We start from the raw sequence: 15,391 nt of genomic DNA on the forward strand, positions 1-15,391 counted from the left end.
TCTCTTTCGGCGTCTCACTTTCCTGATCAGAGTCTGCAGTAAATCTGCCGCAGATGCGACAACTATTGGAAGTAAATCCACAGGTGTTGTAGTCCTGTAGTTAAGAAGCTCTTCTCTGGTGTAAGAATATCCAGAGGAGTGCCCAGACACAGAAGTTATGCACAAAAACAAAACAGAAACATCAAACTTGCAACATATATAGTTTGAAATTTCACTATAGCTACATACCTTTGAAAAAGAAACAAACTATTTCTCATAATTAGTAACCAGTCCCACAATGTTCTGCACAAAAATATTTGCCCCACCTTTATTTCTCAAGATCTGGTCATCCTAATTACACCTCATTTAAAGCATGAGTCTTGTTGGAGAGTAAGTAGCTGAAATCTGATTGATTGCACTGCAGCGCATTTTTAGATCTGCAACTTAGATCACATTTTAGACCAGCTGCAGACATGGTTTAAATGTGATCTGAGACTCTGCACGGTGTGAAGAAAGTCATGATGTAATAACTCCACATAATGTGATAAAAGATGCAATAAAATAAAATATTATGATTTAATTACAAAAATTGAAAACAGAATCAATATCCAAGCTGTATCAAATTTGCAAGAACTCTTATACGAGGGTATATACGTGTGTGTGTGTGCGTGTGTGTGTATGTGCGATTATTTTTCCATTGTGTATGCATACATGGAGGTGTGTGTGTCTGCAAGCATCATTAAAGTCAGTTAATGGCCATGTTTTGTTGACAGACAAAGTGCTGTTCATTCTGCTGGAAAGGACAGTCAGGTCTGTCTGTCTTTTCCATCACTCTGTCTCTTTAATCACCTTCTTGCTCTCTTGCATTTTCACTTTCTCAAGACCTCCAATGAGTTTAGACGTGTTTGCAGAGAAGTTCATTTGATTTGTCTCATTTCATACCTTTCAATTTATCCTTCTCTCTTTTATTGTGAATTCAGGTCTTGAGTATTAAAATCAAATCCAGACTTGTTTCTGAAACAAAGTGGCATGTTTTAGAACATTTAGTGTGTTAATTATGGGAGAAATTATGTCACACAGTGGAAAATTGTGTTTTTATATTTTGTTTTGGATCAGACTGTGTTGGTACAGGGTGTCGATTTTATTTGCATGATTTTATTGTAATAGTGATATTGCATGTTTGTTTATTGATATTCCTATTGCATGATTTTATCTCCATATTTATAGTGTGTGTTTAGTGTTGATTGAACAATATGTTTTTTATTATTCCACTGTGGATTAAGCGGACAATTGTAGGCACCTGTGAGGTGGGGGCGTTCCCCGAGGTGGCCTATCAGCCACCAAACTGACTTAAGGGAGATAGTGAGCGCAAAGACAAAAAAGAGAGAGACACACGAAAAGTGGAGAGCTGGAAAACAAAACGTGTGCAAGCCAGCATATGAGAAGAAGGACCTCTGGCCTGACTGTGGGGCGCCACGAGACATTCGGCGATCGGCCAGCATAACCCGGCGATCCAGTCCCGACGGACAGAATAGCGACCGTTTTTAGTATAGGGAAAAACATTCATTTAGCTTTATGTTTTTAGCGTTTAATCATTCCTGCCGGCAGGGTTTTTAGCGGGTTGTAAACACTATTTTTATTGTATACGGGGATTTTAGCTTGTATTTGGGGTTCTGACTGTGTTTTATCCTGAAAATAAATGGTGTGTTTGAAGCCAGCTAAATTTCTGTGCTCTGAGCGCTGACCCACTCACTCCCCTTTCTGCTTGTATAGGCGTGGTGGTGAAGATTTAGTTCCACCAGTTTAGCGGCTACAATTACACACTGTAAGACCGAATAGTAATAGTTTGATAAATGAAATGAGTTCCAACTACTTAAAAACCTGTTATAAGTTCATACACCTTTATTTTTTTGAGTAGATTGAACAAGTTTGTTTTTTCAAGTTATCAGTACTTGAATATATTGATTAGTTTCTGGCATTGCCCTCAAATAATTTGAGTTTTAACACTGACGTCACTTACGTGCCTACGTACGTACCTACGTGCGCCACCTGTTTCTTTATGAAGTGCTGGCAACCATCTTGGATTCCTCGCTTCGAGTGCGAATGCCCGCTCATTACTCCGAAATAAACTTGTGGAACGTTAATATCCGAACAGAAATAAAAACATTTGTCAAGGGTTTTTTGCGGCATTGCCTTTGACGCTGGATAAAGGAGGGCATGCTATGGTATGTTACGGACTTTTGAACTGGAACAGCTAACGCTCTGCACTTGGCTAGCTGCATTTACCGCCTTTGCAGCATCTTCAGGAGCGCTTTTGTGGTAAGTTTTATTTTTTCTGAAACTATAGTTCTCCGTTGTAATATGGGTTTTTATCGTCATAAATGTACAACTCTAGCAGGCATTTAAGAATTACATGCATGCGTCGTTTTATCCATGTCGGCTTGGCCCCAAAGTGTTTTGCATGAATTATGCTAATAAGCTCATATTTAGTATAATACATTAGTCCGAGCAGAGGCTGGGACTAATAATGTGTTAATAACTTTTCTAATCTCTTACTATTTTAAAAGAAGTCTTTAGAAGGCATTTCTGGATTTGCAGATTATAAACTGCCTTGTGGTTAAATTGTTGAATCAATATGCACTGCTGCGCTGCTTCACACTTGGCGCATACGTGGATATTGATATTGGCTAGCCCATTTGCTAACTGGTGGAACTTGAAACTTACGTTTAGTTCTCTGGAGTTGTACATATTAAAACTGGGGCAGCAAAATTGTAGGCACAGGACATACTTACAAAAGCAGTGATTAATCATTACATAATTACGCAGTAGAACTTGGTTTACATTGCAAATAGTTATGTATACTAAGTTGAAATGTAGAATCTTCTGAACTGTAAAATTGTTGTGCCTGGTCTATTTTAGGTTAGCTTAAGGGTGAATCCATCAATAATATATTTACCAAACAGTTATTTTTTCGTTTTATTTTATTCTGATGCCCAGTGTTCATTAGTGAAAGACTTAGTTTGTTTTTTTTCTGTCAGGGGCTGGGTCTGTGACCCAGCATTTTGAGTTTATTTTGTATTTTTGCTTTATGTTATATTGAAATGAGGTGAAGTTCTTGTATTGTTGTTATTATTAGTTAAGGTTTAGTTGAGTTCTGGGCTGGTTATGTTTCATCTGTGTCTCCTTGGTTGTGTGTCTTTTCTGTTCTCTGTGTAGTCTGTCTTGTCTTCTGTGTTTTACTGTTATGTCCATGCCAGGGCAGAAGTAAATTTTCAGGGGTGAAGATGCTGTTTACCTTGACCAGCTAAGACTACAGATTGTAGATGAAGTCGAGAAAAGTGAAAAGAATCCTGATTACAAAGCTGATGCACACAACTTTGGCCTTGCAATGCAAAGAGATCATCAATGATGACCTACCAGTAGGTCAGATCCTGGATTGCTGGCCTACTCTGAAATCCCAGTCCCAGGTAAGAATGTATATAGATGGATCTAACAAGATGTATTTTATATCAACTCCTGTTATCTGGCCTGTCTGAACAAATTATGCCTTTGGAGTGTAAGGATTTTGATGTATTTTGCAAAGATTTATAGACTAATTGAAACTTGTAAACACAAATGTATCCTGTGTGTTCAGATCTGTGCAGAATTCCACAGGATTACAAACGTCCACCTGAAGAACCACTTTTATGCTGTTGGACCAACATGCTCCCCGGCTCCAGAGCTTATTCAGAAAGAAAGCTGTTTGCACAGGGAACGTGTCTGATGTCCTGTCTCAGCTCTTCAGAAGCTATAATCTCCAGGTTAGTGGGTTTTTGTCTTGTTTTTTGAGCTTTAATTAATTTGATCAATTTTTCAATTTTAATTACCATTCTTGACTAGGTTAGCCAATAATTTAAAATAAAAATTTTCTTGTGATGTAGGAACAAGCTGATATCCATGCCCAAAGTGCTGGTGTGCTTCATGCCCTCTCTGCCTATTTGTACGAAGACACCTCTACCTTCATCAAAACATGGGATGTAAGTTTTGGACAAAGTTGTGAACAATATCTTAGTAGCATCCTTGTTTAGATTTCTCAAAACATTATGACACTTTGAGAGTTTGAGAAGCATCTCCATGCTTGGATCTGTCTACAACAGTGTCCATGTCACATAATGGAAACACTACATGTTTTTAATGTGTGTAGACCTTCCATAATGTTCCTAGCCCAACCATACATCACTGTACAAATGAAAAAAATATATAACTCCTATTGACTTTCTGTTGTTATTGCTACGAAGAGGTATGACTTTGCTTTACTAAAAGTACTATTTTTGTCAGTTTGTTTTCTCAAATCTTTGGTGTGTTGTGGCTTTTTTGTTGTTCAAACAATTGATTTCTGAGCTAGTAATAATCCAGAAATGTGACTTGTATAGATGAAACTAAGAGAAATAGGAATGCACTAACATGTAGTAATTTTGTTTTCTGTAGATGATGCATTCTGATAGACCAGATATTAGTGAAGTGCCACTTGGACTCCTCCTGATCAGAGCCAATTCCAGCGATGCAACATTCTTCTGCCCTGAGAAGACTGCAGTTTTGGTCGAGGGTAACATGATCATTGTTTTCACCACCCTGGCTGATGCATTTCTAGTAATATTTGGACTGACCGACATCCTGCACCTAAGCTACCCAAAATGTTTGGCCAACATTTTTGACTTTCTTCAGAAAGTTTTGATGGGTCTGGAGGGTGGGAAGTTGAAGCCCAAAGTGCTGAGTCTTAAAAATGATCTTTTGGCAGCAGAATAATGTCCAGGATTCCTACACAGCCCTCAAGTGCCTGTTAAAGCAAGTAATTCAGTTTATCATGTTTCCAAGTCTGGATAAGTTTTTTATAAAAAGAGAGAATAGAATAAAGAAATCTTTGCAGACTCTGTTTCATACTTCATTATCTAAAAGCCACATCCAAAGTAAAAGGGGTGATTTTATTTTATTTATTAATTTTTTTCCCCCATCATCACTTGTGTTTTAGTTGATTTTGATTGTGTTTTTAGTCAGATAACTGTAAATCTATAGAGAAAATGAAGGACAATCTCACTACATTTCTGGCTTTTAGGTGGGATCTTGACTTAAGGAACGTTCCTCCTGAACTACTCATAACTGACATAAGGCGCTAAGGAGGTTTATAACACTTTGTTTATGTCTCTAAAGAAGTATTTTTCTATTTAAAGTTTTATTGCTTTGTTGTTGAGACTGTGATTGCACTCTACAAATGTGCATTTTGCATAACCGCAGTATTGGCATATTAAAAAGGTTACCAATTATATTTCAGTGTATTAGCTGCACTATACTATACTATTACTTTCATTCGGTTTTCCCACCTAATAATGAAGGATTTTATTTTCCTTTTGTTTGTTTTTTAATAAAAATGTCATGATCCTGGGTCCTTTTGACCCAGCATTTTGTGTTTTCTCTTCGATTTTGGTTCTGTTCTTCCTTTGTTTAGTGTTTACTCTGTTCTGCCCGTGTGTTCCTGTTTTATTGTGAAGGTCTGCGTCTTATGTGAGTGTTTTCAGTTTGCCTCCCTAGTCTCGTTATGTTAATCACTCCCAGCTGTGTTTCCCACCTGTGTGTAATCTCCCTGTGTTCTCTGAGTGTATTTAAGTTGTATTTTCTGTCTTAGTAATTGCTGGTTCGTCTGTGTTGTTTCCCCTTGGTCTCCCTGCGTCTTCCCATATGTATTTCTCCGGACCTCCCTGCATCCTCGTTCTGGTTTGTCTTATTAGTTTACCCAGTTTAGGTTTCCAGTTTCATGTTTTGTCGCCACCGCTGTTTGTACTTACCCACCCCTGTTAATAAACACTCACCTGCACCAGAGCTGCTGCCTTTTGGGTCCTTCCTACATTCCACACGGCTTGCCCCGGCAATCCGTGACAGTACGAACCAGCCACCATGGACCCAGCAGCAGTAAATCCGTCCGAGGAGCTCCAGGACGACGTTACATATAACGTGGAGATTCTCCTCGGGCTGTGGCTTGAAAACCCTCCAGAGGAGCTTCGCCGCACCGTCGAAAGCCGGCTACAACGGCTCTTTTCCGGCCTGCCATGGCTTCTAAAATCGCTTCCTCCGACCATGCAGGCTTTTCTCCAGCACACACCTCACCTTCTCTCAGCCACTCCTGCCTCGCTGCCCGACTTGCCGGATGTGATCTTGCCCGGCCCGTCGGAGCCATCTGCGGGGAGGAAACGCCGATCGCGCCGCCGACGCGCCACCCCACAGCCGGACGTTCGGACTTCTAATTTACCGGCTGTGGTGAGTGAGGACTCTGTGTCTTTTCCAGACAACGTGACTGTTCATTCAGGGGCTGTGTTTTGTGTGGCGGATGTCAACGCAAGCTGCGTATCGCCTGTGCAGCTACCCTCAGTTCAGTTAGCTCCCCCGCAGCTACCCTCAGTTCAGTTAGCTCCCTCGCAGCCACCCTCAGCTCAGTTAGCTCCCTCGCAGCCACCCTCAGCTCAGTTAGCTCCCTCGCAGCCCCCCTCAGCTCAGTCTCCCGTGTCCCCCTCAGCTCAGTCTCCCGTGTCCCTTTCAGTTCAGTCTCCCGTGTCCCTTTCAGTTCAGGCCCCAGAGCCACCCGTGTCCCTTTCAGTTCAGGCCCCAGAGCCACCCGTGTCCCTTTCAGTTCAGGCCCCAGAGCCACCCGTGTCCCTTCCAGTGCCGCCTGTAGCGCAGGCCCCAGAGCCACCCGTGTCCCTTCCAGTGCCGCCTGTAGCGCAGGCCCCAGTAGCTCCAGTGCCGCCTGTAGCGCAGGTCCCAGTAGCTCCGGCTCCAGTATCCCCGGTTTCACTCATTCACTCCATGCAGGGAGAAAGTCTAATATCACCTCAAGGGGCTTTTCGCGGTTCAGCCGCCATTGGCACAGTTTGCCGCTCCAGGGCTTCCCCAGAGGCTAGGTCTCAGTCCCCAGCTGATTCTGGACCCCTGAAGTCTATGCAGCCACCTGAGAACTGCACCATGTCAGCGTTGCCTGGGCAGAGCCAGTGCTCAGTGCATTGCCAGTTGCCTTCGTGTTTGCCAGAAGACTCCATGACTGCTGGCTTAGTGTTGACTTCTGCTGGAGGGTCCGAGGGACCGCTCCGGCCTTTGTCTCTAGTCTCCGCTGGAGGGTCCGAGGGACCGCTCCGGCCTTTGTCTCTAGTCTCCGCTGGAGGGTCCAAGGGACCGCTCCGGCCTTTGTCTCTAGTCTCCGCTGGAGGGTCCGAGGGACCGCTCCGGCCTTCATCTCCTGTCTCCGCTGGAGGGTCCGAAGGACCGCTCCGGTTTTCGTCTCATGTCTCCGCTGGAGGGCCCGAGGAGCCCGTCCAGCTTCCTACCTCATCAGCTGGGGGGCCCGAGAAGCCCGTCCAGCCGCCTGCTGCAGCTTCATCATCCTCCTCGCCGGCTGCAGCTTCATCATCAGCCTCGTCTGGTCCAGCCTCAGAGCCTTCAGCCTCGCCTGGTCCAGCTTCATCCGAGTCTTCATCCTCGCCTGGTCTAGCTTCAGCTTCAGCTCCAGCCTCGCCTGGTCCAGTTTCATCCTCGCCTGGTCTAGCTTCAGCTTCAGCTCCAGCTTCGCCTGGTCCAATTTCATCCTCGCCTGGTTCGGCTTCAGCTTCGTCCTCGCCTGGCCCGGCTTCATCATCGTCCTCGCCTGGCCCGGCTTCATCATTGTCCTCGCCTGGCCCGGCTTCATCATCGTCCTCGCCTGGCCCGGCTTCATCATCTCCGCCTGCTGTGGCCTCAGCCTCGCCTGGCCCAGCCTCGTTTGGGTCTGGAGCTAAGCGGCCGTTTTCTAGACCGCTGGCTAGGCTACTGGCCGGCCACCATCGCCTGAGTGGCCGCCGTTGCCTTCCGCGCGGCCGGCCCCCGGACCGCCATCGCCTGAGAGGCCGCCGTTGCCTTCCGCACGGCCGGCCCCCGGACCCTCTTCGCCTGAGTGGCCGCCGTTGCCTTCCGCACGGCCGGCCCCCGGACCGCCATCGCCTGAGTGGCCGCCGTTGCCTTCCGCACGGCCGGCCCCCTGGACTGTTTGGGTTCCTGTGCTGTCGGCCCCCTGGCCGGCCCCCTGAACTCTTCTGTTTTGGACTCCTGTGCTGTCGGCCCCCTGGCCGGCCCCCTGGTCTTTTCTGTTTTGGACTCGGTTTTCCTGTGCTTTGGTGTGCTTTTCTTTTGGTTTTGGACTTGTGTTTTGTTTTTCTTTTTGTCTTCTGGCCTTCTGGTGCTCCTGTTTTGTTTTGCCTATAAAATGTGGTGGATTTATGTCTTTGGGCTTTTTGTTAGAAAGGCTATGTGTCAAAGTAACTCAATAAATTTGTAACTTGAATTTATATTTTCTGTCTAATGTTTTTACAAGTGTAATTATTTTGGGCACTTTTTTTTATATCAAATTCAAAACACAGTAGATTTGGATATTACAAGCATTTGTATTTAAAAATTTTGAGTTGTATTAGCTTAAAATGGTTAACATTTTGAAACTAAAAATTAATTCCTTAAAGTTACTTGAGCTAGATTTGTACTTGAAACTCAAAATATCAAGTAGAGAGTACTAAACCAAAAATGTGGATATAACATAAAAACATTTATCAATGGTACTTAAAAATATTTATCTAACGCTAATAAATAAAGTGTGTTTATTTAACTTTTATTTTTAAGTTTTAGTTACTTAAAATATTTTATGTAATCAGTTTCACCAAAAGTTTTGAGTAAAATTAACTTATTGGGTTTTACAGTGCAGTGATGAAGCACTTTGATTGCACTGAGTGCTTTCTTTTACATTTTCCTCATACGTCCCCTAACCACACCTCTTTTTTTTGTTTGATGGCAGATACTCCCTTCACCCTGGCCAAAAAGGCTAAAATGACCAAAGAAAAAGTGGAAAACAGTTAAGCATGATCAAATCAAATCACTTTTATTGTCACATCACATGTGCAGGTACACTGGTACAGTACATGTGAGTGAAATTCTTGTGTGCGAGCTTCACAAGCAACAGAGTTGTGCAAAATACAATAACATAAACAGGCAAAATATACGTATGGGCAGAAATCTGTGCCATCAGAAACTGAATTTGAATAAGTTCAATTTGAATTTGAATTGCTCAGATTGAATCTGAATTGTAACTTGAATAAATGCTTTTGAAAACTGAATTTGAATTAGTCTAATTTGAAATTGAATTTATGGTTTGAAAATGATCATCACTAAATTGAAATTGAATTTTATATTTTGAAAATGAATTCATTTGCTTTGAAACTGCATTTTATCCTTTAAAAATTCAGCTCTCGAATAATTTCAGTTTCACTTCTCACCATTCAGTTTCAGTTCTACAATTCAATTTCAGTTCCAAAATTCAGTTTTTTGGAACTTACATCCGGTTCCGGTTCAAGCGCAGATTAATAGAACTACGTTTTACTAGCGGACCGAAAGTGTTACTGACGGGAATCTACAGCGTCTTGAGCTGAATTAAGACTTCAGAAGTCATTCGTCATGTCGAATGACCAGCGGATAAACTCTCAGGTTGGTAATAAATGTATTACATGTATAAGAACAAGCGTCATGTTAACAAATGATAGCCGTAAGGTAACTTTTATGCTTATTGCAGCTGCTAGCTAAAAACGCTAATTTAACATAGTTTGCCCTGAATTCAGCTTTGACAAACAAATATGATCGACTGTTTCTAGTAGAATTACAAAGTTGTCATCTTGTACCCTCTCAGAGTACCCCCTCTGTATGCTTGCAGAGACCCCTACAGTAGGGAAACATGCAAAACGGTGTCCAAACCTTTGTATTTTAGCTTTATTTATGTCTTACACAGCATCCCAACTCTTTAGCTAACTTAATAACTTTAGCTAAAGTGAATAGTTAGTCTAATTCATTAGTGCAGCATTACTGGATCACCTCTCTTTTCTGGATTTCTGGATGTGTATACTAAATGTTTTTCTACGTGTGTGTGTGTGTGTGTGTGTGTGTGTGTGTGTGTGTGTGTGTGTGTGTGTGTGTGTGTGTGTGTGTGTGTGTGTATATGCATATTTTACAGATTAAATAGAGTAAACAATAAAATAAAATATATAAAAATATACAGAGTTGAGACATGTGCAAAACAGTGGCATTACTGTACAGTATGGAGTGCAAAATGTTGAAGTTCCAGTAGTGAAGGTGAGGTGTCTATGACGTGTTCAGCAGTCTGATGGCCTGATGGAAAAAGCTGTCTCTCAGTCTGCTGGTACGGGACCGGATGCTGCAGAACCTCCTTCCTGATGGAAGTAGTCTGAACAGTTTATGGCTGGGGTGACTGGAGTCCTTGATGATCCTCCCCGCTTTCCTCAGGCACCGCTTCCTGTAGGTGTCTTGGAGGGAGGGAAGCTCACCTCCAATTATCCGTTCAGAGCACCGCACTACTCGCTGGAGAGCTTTGCGGTTGTAGGCGGTGCTGTTGCCATACCAGGTGGTGATGCATCCAGTGAGGATGCTCTCAATGGCACAGCGATAGAAGGTCCTGAGGATGCGGGGGTTCATGCCAAATCTTTTCAGTCTCCTGAGAAAGAAGAGGCGCTGCTGTGCCTTCTTCACTGTTTTGTTTGTGTGTACTGACCACGTAAGATCCTCAGCCAGATGTATCCCAAGGAACCGGAAGCTGCTCACTCTCTCCACAGCAGCGCCGTTGATGGTGATGGGGGTGTGTACTTCTCTGCACCTCCAGAAGTCCACTATCAACTCTGTCTTTGCGACGTTGAGTGTGAGATGGTTGTCTTGACACCAGTGGGTCAGGGCGCTGACCTCCTCCCTGTAGGCCGTCTCATCACCGTTGGTGATAAGACCCACCACTGTAGTGTCGTCCGCAAACTTCACAATGATGTTGGAGTTGTTAGTGGCCGTGCAGTCGTAGGTGTAGAGTGAGTACAGGAGAGGGCTCAGTACACACCCCTGTGGAGCACCAGTGTTCAGTGTGATGGGGGATGAGGTGATGCTGCCCAGTCTGACCACTTGGCGTCTGTCAGACAGGAAGCTAAGGATCCAGCTGCAGAGGGAGCTGCTCAGTCCTAGATCCTGCAGTTTCCTGTCCAGCTTCGAGGGAACGATAGTATTGAATGCTGAGCTGTAATCTACAAACAGCATTCTCACATACGTGTCTCTCTTCTCCAGGTGTGACAGGGCAGTATGTAGTGTCAGGGCTATGGCATCATCAGTGGACCTGTTGTGGCGGTATGCGAACTGTAGAGGGTCCAGTGAGTCGGGTAGTGCAGAGCGGATGAAGTCCCTGACCAGCTTCTCGAAGCATTTGCTTATGATGGGGGTCAGGGCTACAGGTCGCCAGTCGTTCAATGAGGAGATGGTGGAGGATTTGGGTACAGGGATGATGGTGGCCATTTTGAAGCAGGCTGGGACTACAGACAGAGAGAGGGAAAGGTTGAAGATCTGTGTGAACACTCCAGCCAGCTGAGCCGTGCATGACTTGAGGACGTGGCCGGGAATCCCGTCCGGACCAGTAGCTTTGTGTGCGTTCACCTTCCTGAGGCACTTCCGCACATCCTCCTCAGACACAGTGTGCGCACTGACGTCATCCGCGGTGCGCACACTGTCCGGTCTCATGGTGTTCGCTGTTTCGAATCTAGCGTAGAATACGTTTAGATCCTCACACAGAGAGTCTGCGGTGTGCTGGTTTTCCCTCTAAAGTCTGCGATCGTGTTTAGTCCCTGCCACATCCTCCGAGGGTTGTCAAACTGTTGCTCGACCCTGTCCCTGTACTCACGTTTGGCTGCTTTGATCATCTTCCGGAGTTGGTAATGTGCGTGTTTGTATTCTGATGTGTTTGCGGAGGCAAAGGCGGTGCGCCGTGCCGCACGAACATCTCCGTTAATCCAGGGTTTTTGATTTGGGAAGGATTTAACTGTTCTGGATGGGACAACATCTCCCACGCATTTCCTGATAAATCCGCGGACTGAGTCTGTGTACTCATCAATGTCCCTAGCAGCCACGTGAAACATTTCCCAGTGAGAGGCTTTTGGACAAAGTTTGTGTTTTTTCCATTGTTTAAGCACTGCTTCCAGCCAAGAGTGATGCCAAATATGCCCTATAGCTGCAGAAAAGGCTAACATTGTTATCTTTTTACAAAAAGAAAAATCAGCTGAACATGAAAGGTTTTTGGACCAATTTTGTGTTCTCCATTCTTTAAGCACCGGTTTGAGCACCGTTTAAGCACCGGCACCGTTTCAAAAGTACCGGTTTGGCACCGGTATCGGATAAAACCTAAACGATACCCATCCCTACTTACGAGGACATCATACTGCCACTGTCCTATTAAAATTTAAAACAAATGTCCTCATGTGTGGATCTCATTTTTCTCAGAAACAAATAAACCAGGTAAAAAAAAAAAAAACAGGTAATTCTTTGTTTTTACATTCATCAGGTCCCAATCAGCCCAAATAGCAAAGAGAAATTAAAAATGCATGCCATGAAAGAGTTTGAGTCTTAGGAGGTTAAAATGTTTTGACTACTGAAACACTCACAGCAGTTACACATAAGCAATGATAAGTTTAGCAATTCCAAGAAGAAGTCTGGGCTTGGGAGAGCCCGAGTGCCCTGCAGGGACTTTCCCTGCCGGATACACGATGGACGGGTGGCAGAAATGGAGGGTCATGTGCCTGGCAGGACTGTCGATCGAGGACGCTGAAGATATCTACCTATTCGGAACCATGATAACAGGGTTCTTGCTGATCGGAGCTGGCTTGGCCCTGGCTTATTGAAGAGTTAAGAAAGCGGGGGGGGTATCAGACTAGCTTAAATATTGCAAAACTAGTACTTCACATTACTCTTCAGTTGTTTTTCTGACAAAGTGCCACTTCAAAGAGTGCTTGCACTAATATTAAATTACTTTTTGCTGCCATCTCAGTAACTGTAGCTGTTGACTAATCAAGCAGTACTTGATATTGACAAAATAATGCCTGGACACAAAAATGTAAGTACTTGTGGGACTGATAATAATGCCGATGAAATGGAGGGTTTTTGAGCTAATTTGCTGAACTTCATTCAGCTGAGCTGTGTGCCATGCTCAAGGAGTTTCACCCAAATAATCCATCTGCTGCCTGAGAACTTGGACAGCCTGAATTCTTTCAGATTGTTTTTTTACGTGTGTCTGTACACTAGATCTACGACAGGTATTTGTGTGTATTTTCCCCAAATCTAGATGATGTATAAACTTATTTTATTAATTTATCAAAACTATAAACCTCAACCTCAATAGAGCGACAGGAGTGCATCGTTAGAGAGAACCGAATGATACAGGTGTCCGATTAAATGTTTGTTTAATGCTTAGTACTCAGTCAACATTCAGAATAATTATTTTTAGACAGACATTATTTTAGAAACTTTAAGCTTTCATTGCTGAATAATTAAATCTGCTACATGTTTGGATCAGTGTTCAATCATCCAAGTAACAGAGAATTTACAGCTACATTAAATTTGAAAGTATTATCTGCAACTCAACAAATCAACATTAGTGTTTGCATAAGGTTGAGAATAAATGTTTAAACTATCAAAGTAATCCCTTTTCAAAGATACCACTTAACACTGACCCATCAAAATGGCCCCTAATTCACAGGATGAACCATTGTTTTATCTACAAAACAGAAAAATTAACAACCAATTATAACCTGCGAGTAACACTCTGGAGGCTCTGTGGTAGTTTGGAGCTGCATTTTGGCCCCTGCTGTTGAGGATATTTTCAAAATTGATGGAATTATGAACCTAGAAAAGCACCCTCAGATTTGGGTTCACCGTGCAATACCATGTGGAAAGCATTTGAATGATAATAGCTTAATTTGGCAGTGTGTTTGGGATCATAGCCATGCTGCAAGTGTTGTAAAAGCAACCCTGGCACTATGACAACCAACATCCAAAGAAGAGCTTTGAATGTCCTTCAAGAAGCCTGGAGAACTGTTCCTGAAAACTACTTAAAGAAATTATTTTTAAAAAGCTGCCTAACAGAGTTCAGGCTGCTGTTCATACCAAACAGACTTTTGCACAGTTCATAAGGGTTTCAGCTCCCCTGCAAGACCAGAAGACCAGGTCCACTCTGGTAAACGATGAAGCTCACTGTATACTGCACACTATAAATGTACTTACAAGTACTCCTCTGTAAGTGGTGTGTAGTAATTTCCTTACTATGATTTCTTTCTGAATTATAAAATGTGGACACTCTCTGTATCTCTACGTCTACAGACACAGTCTTTCTGCTGCTTTCAGGACACTTTGTACATGCTCAGTGGAGCATGATGCCTTTTTTGTCACAGATTTCTCCCACTCTCTGTTTCCTCTTCCTTTTGTTTGTATCAATCTTTGCCTCTATTCTGTGCTCTTGATGTCCTTTCCTGTTTCATTTCTCTCTAAATACATCTCATTCTCATCTGACTTCCTCTTCCTCTTTACGCAGTCTCAGCTTGTCAGAAAAGGGTCTATCATTACTCTCTCCTCCCTCCCTAAATATCCCCTCATCCCATACTTGATCAAGCAGGATGACAGAAAGGGTGGAGGCTCGAAAAGAGTGGGATTGGAGAGAAGGGAGGTGGATGGGAAAGCTAAGGGGGAGAGTGAGAGAAGCTCAGACATTTTAATGCAAACTAACGGCATTAATCTGGAGAGAGCTACAGCTCTCCAAGTGATCTATGCTGAGTTTACAGGAACTTGCTTGAAAGCTCACACACACACACACACACACACACACACACACACACACATCATTTTCAGAGAGCTTGTGGTCCATCACACAGTAGCTGACAAACATAACTCAACCCTGGGGACCTGAGGTAAACAAGATGGTCGAGCTTGATTTCCCTTCGTGTCACGCGTGTCTTCTGACATGTTTCATCATCGATGTTTTATTTTACAATTTGCCTGAAGAGCAACAATAATCTGTTAAAGTTGTTCAAGGCCTCACATGTGTAGTAGATATATTTTGTGTGTGTGTCTTATATGATGACATTTGTGTACACGCTGCCCTGAGACACTTTGTGATTCTCCTAGAAATACATGTCTTTTCATCATAAATTAACAGGGCTGCTATTATTTTAGTTTAATAACACGTGCAGATTTCATACAACTTTTTCTGTACTTGCCAGCACAGTGCCATTTAATTGGGACATTTCGGGCACAGCATGTAACACTGTTGCATAGTGGAAGAAGTTATTTTGGTTCTAGAACTAAAAGCTCTATTAATTCAGCCCTTAAAAAATGTTAGGTGAGTCATTATTGTAGCACTTCTCCAGCTCGGGTTAATATGAAACTCTGAGAGTCTATCCATCAGTCCAAATGACTGCAAAACAAAATATTTGTAAGATAAAGGTACCAGCTTGTGTACACATATTTCAGAGGACAAGTTAAATACAACTTACAAGGTGTGTTTGATAAG

The 15,391-nt window shown here is 43.2% G+C and overlaps 1 long non-coding RNA gene across 1 annotated transcript; it reads left to right on the forward strand.

The window, feature by feature from the left end:
• The first annotated feature begins 2,161 nt into the window (after positions 1 to 2,161).
• On the forward strand, positions 2,162 to 4,563 carry LOC308409098. Its single transcript, XR_013973943.1, has 5 exons — positions 2,162 to 2,298; positions 3,196 to 3,446; positions 3,614 to 3,779; positions 3,900 to 3,995; positions 4,447 to 4,563. It is a non-coding gene; the product is annotated as an uncharacterized lncRNA (long non-coding RNA).
• The last annotated feature ends 10,828 nt before the right edge of the window (positions 4,564 to 15,391 follow it).

This window comes from Rhamphochromis sp. 'chilingali' (assembly GCF_963969265.1).
Source record: "Rhamphochromis sp. 'chilingali' genome assembly, chromosome: 13".
NCBI classification, from domain to species: Eukaryota; Metazoa; Chordata; class Actinopteri; order Cichliformes; family Cichlidae; genus Rhamphochromis; species Rhamphochromis sp. 'chilingali'.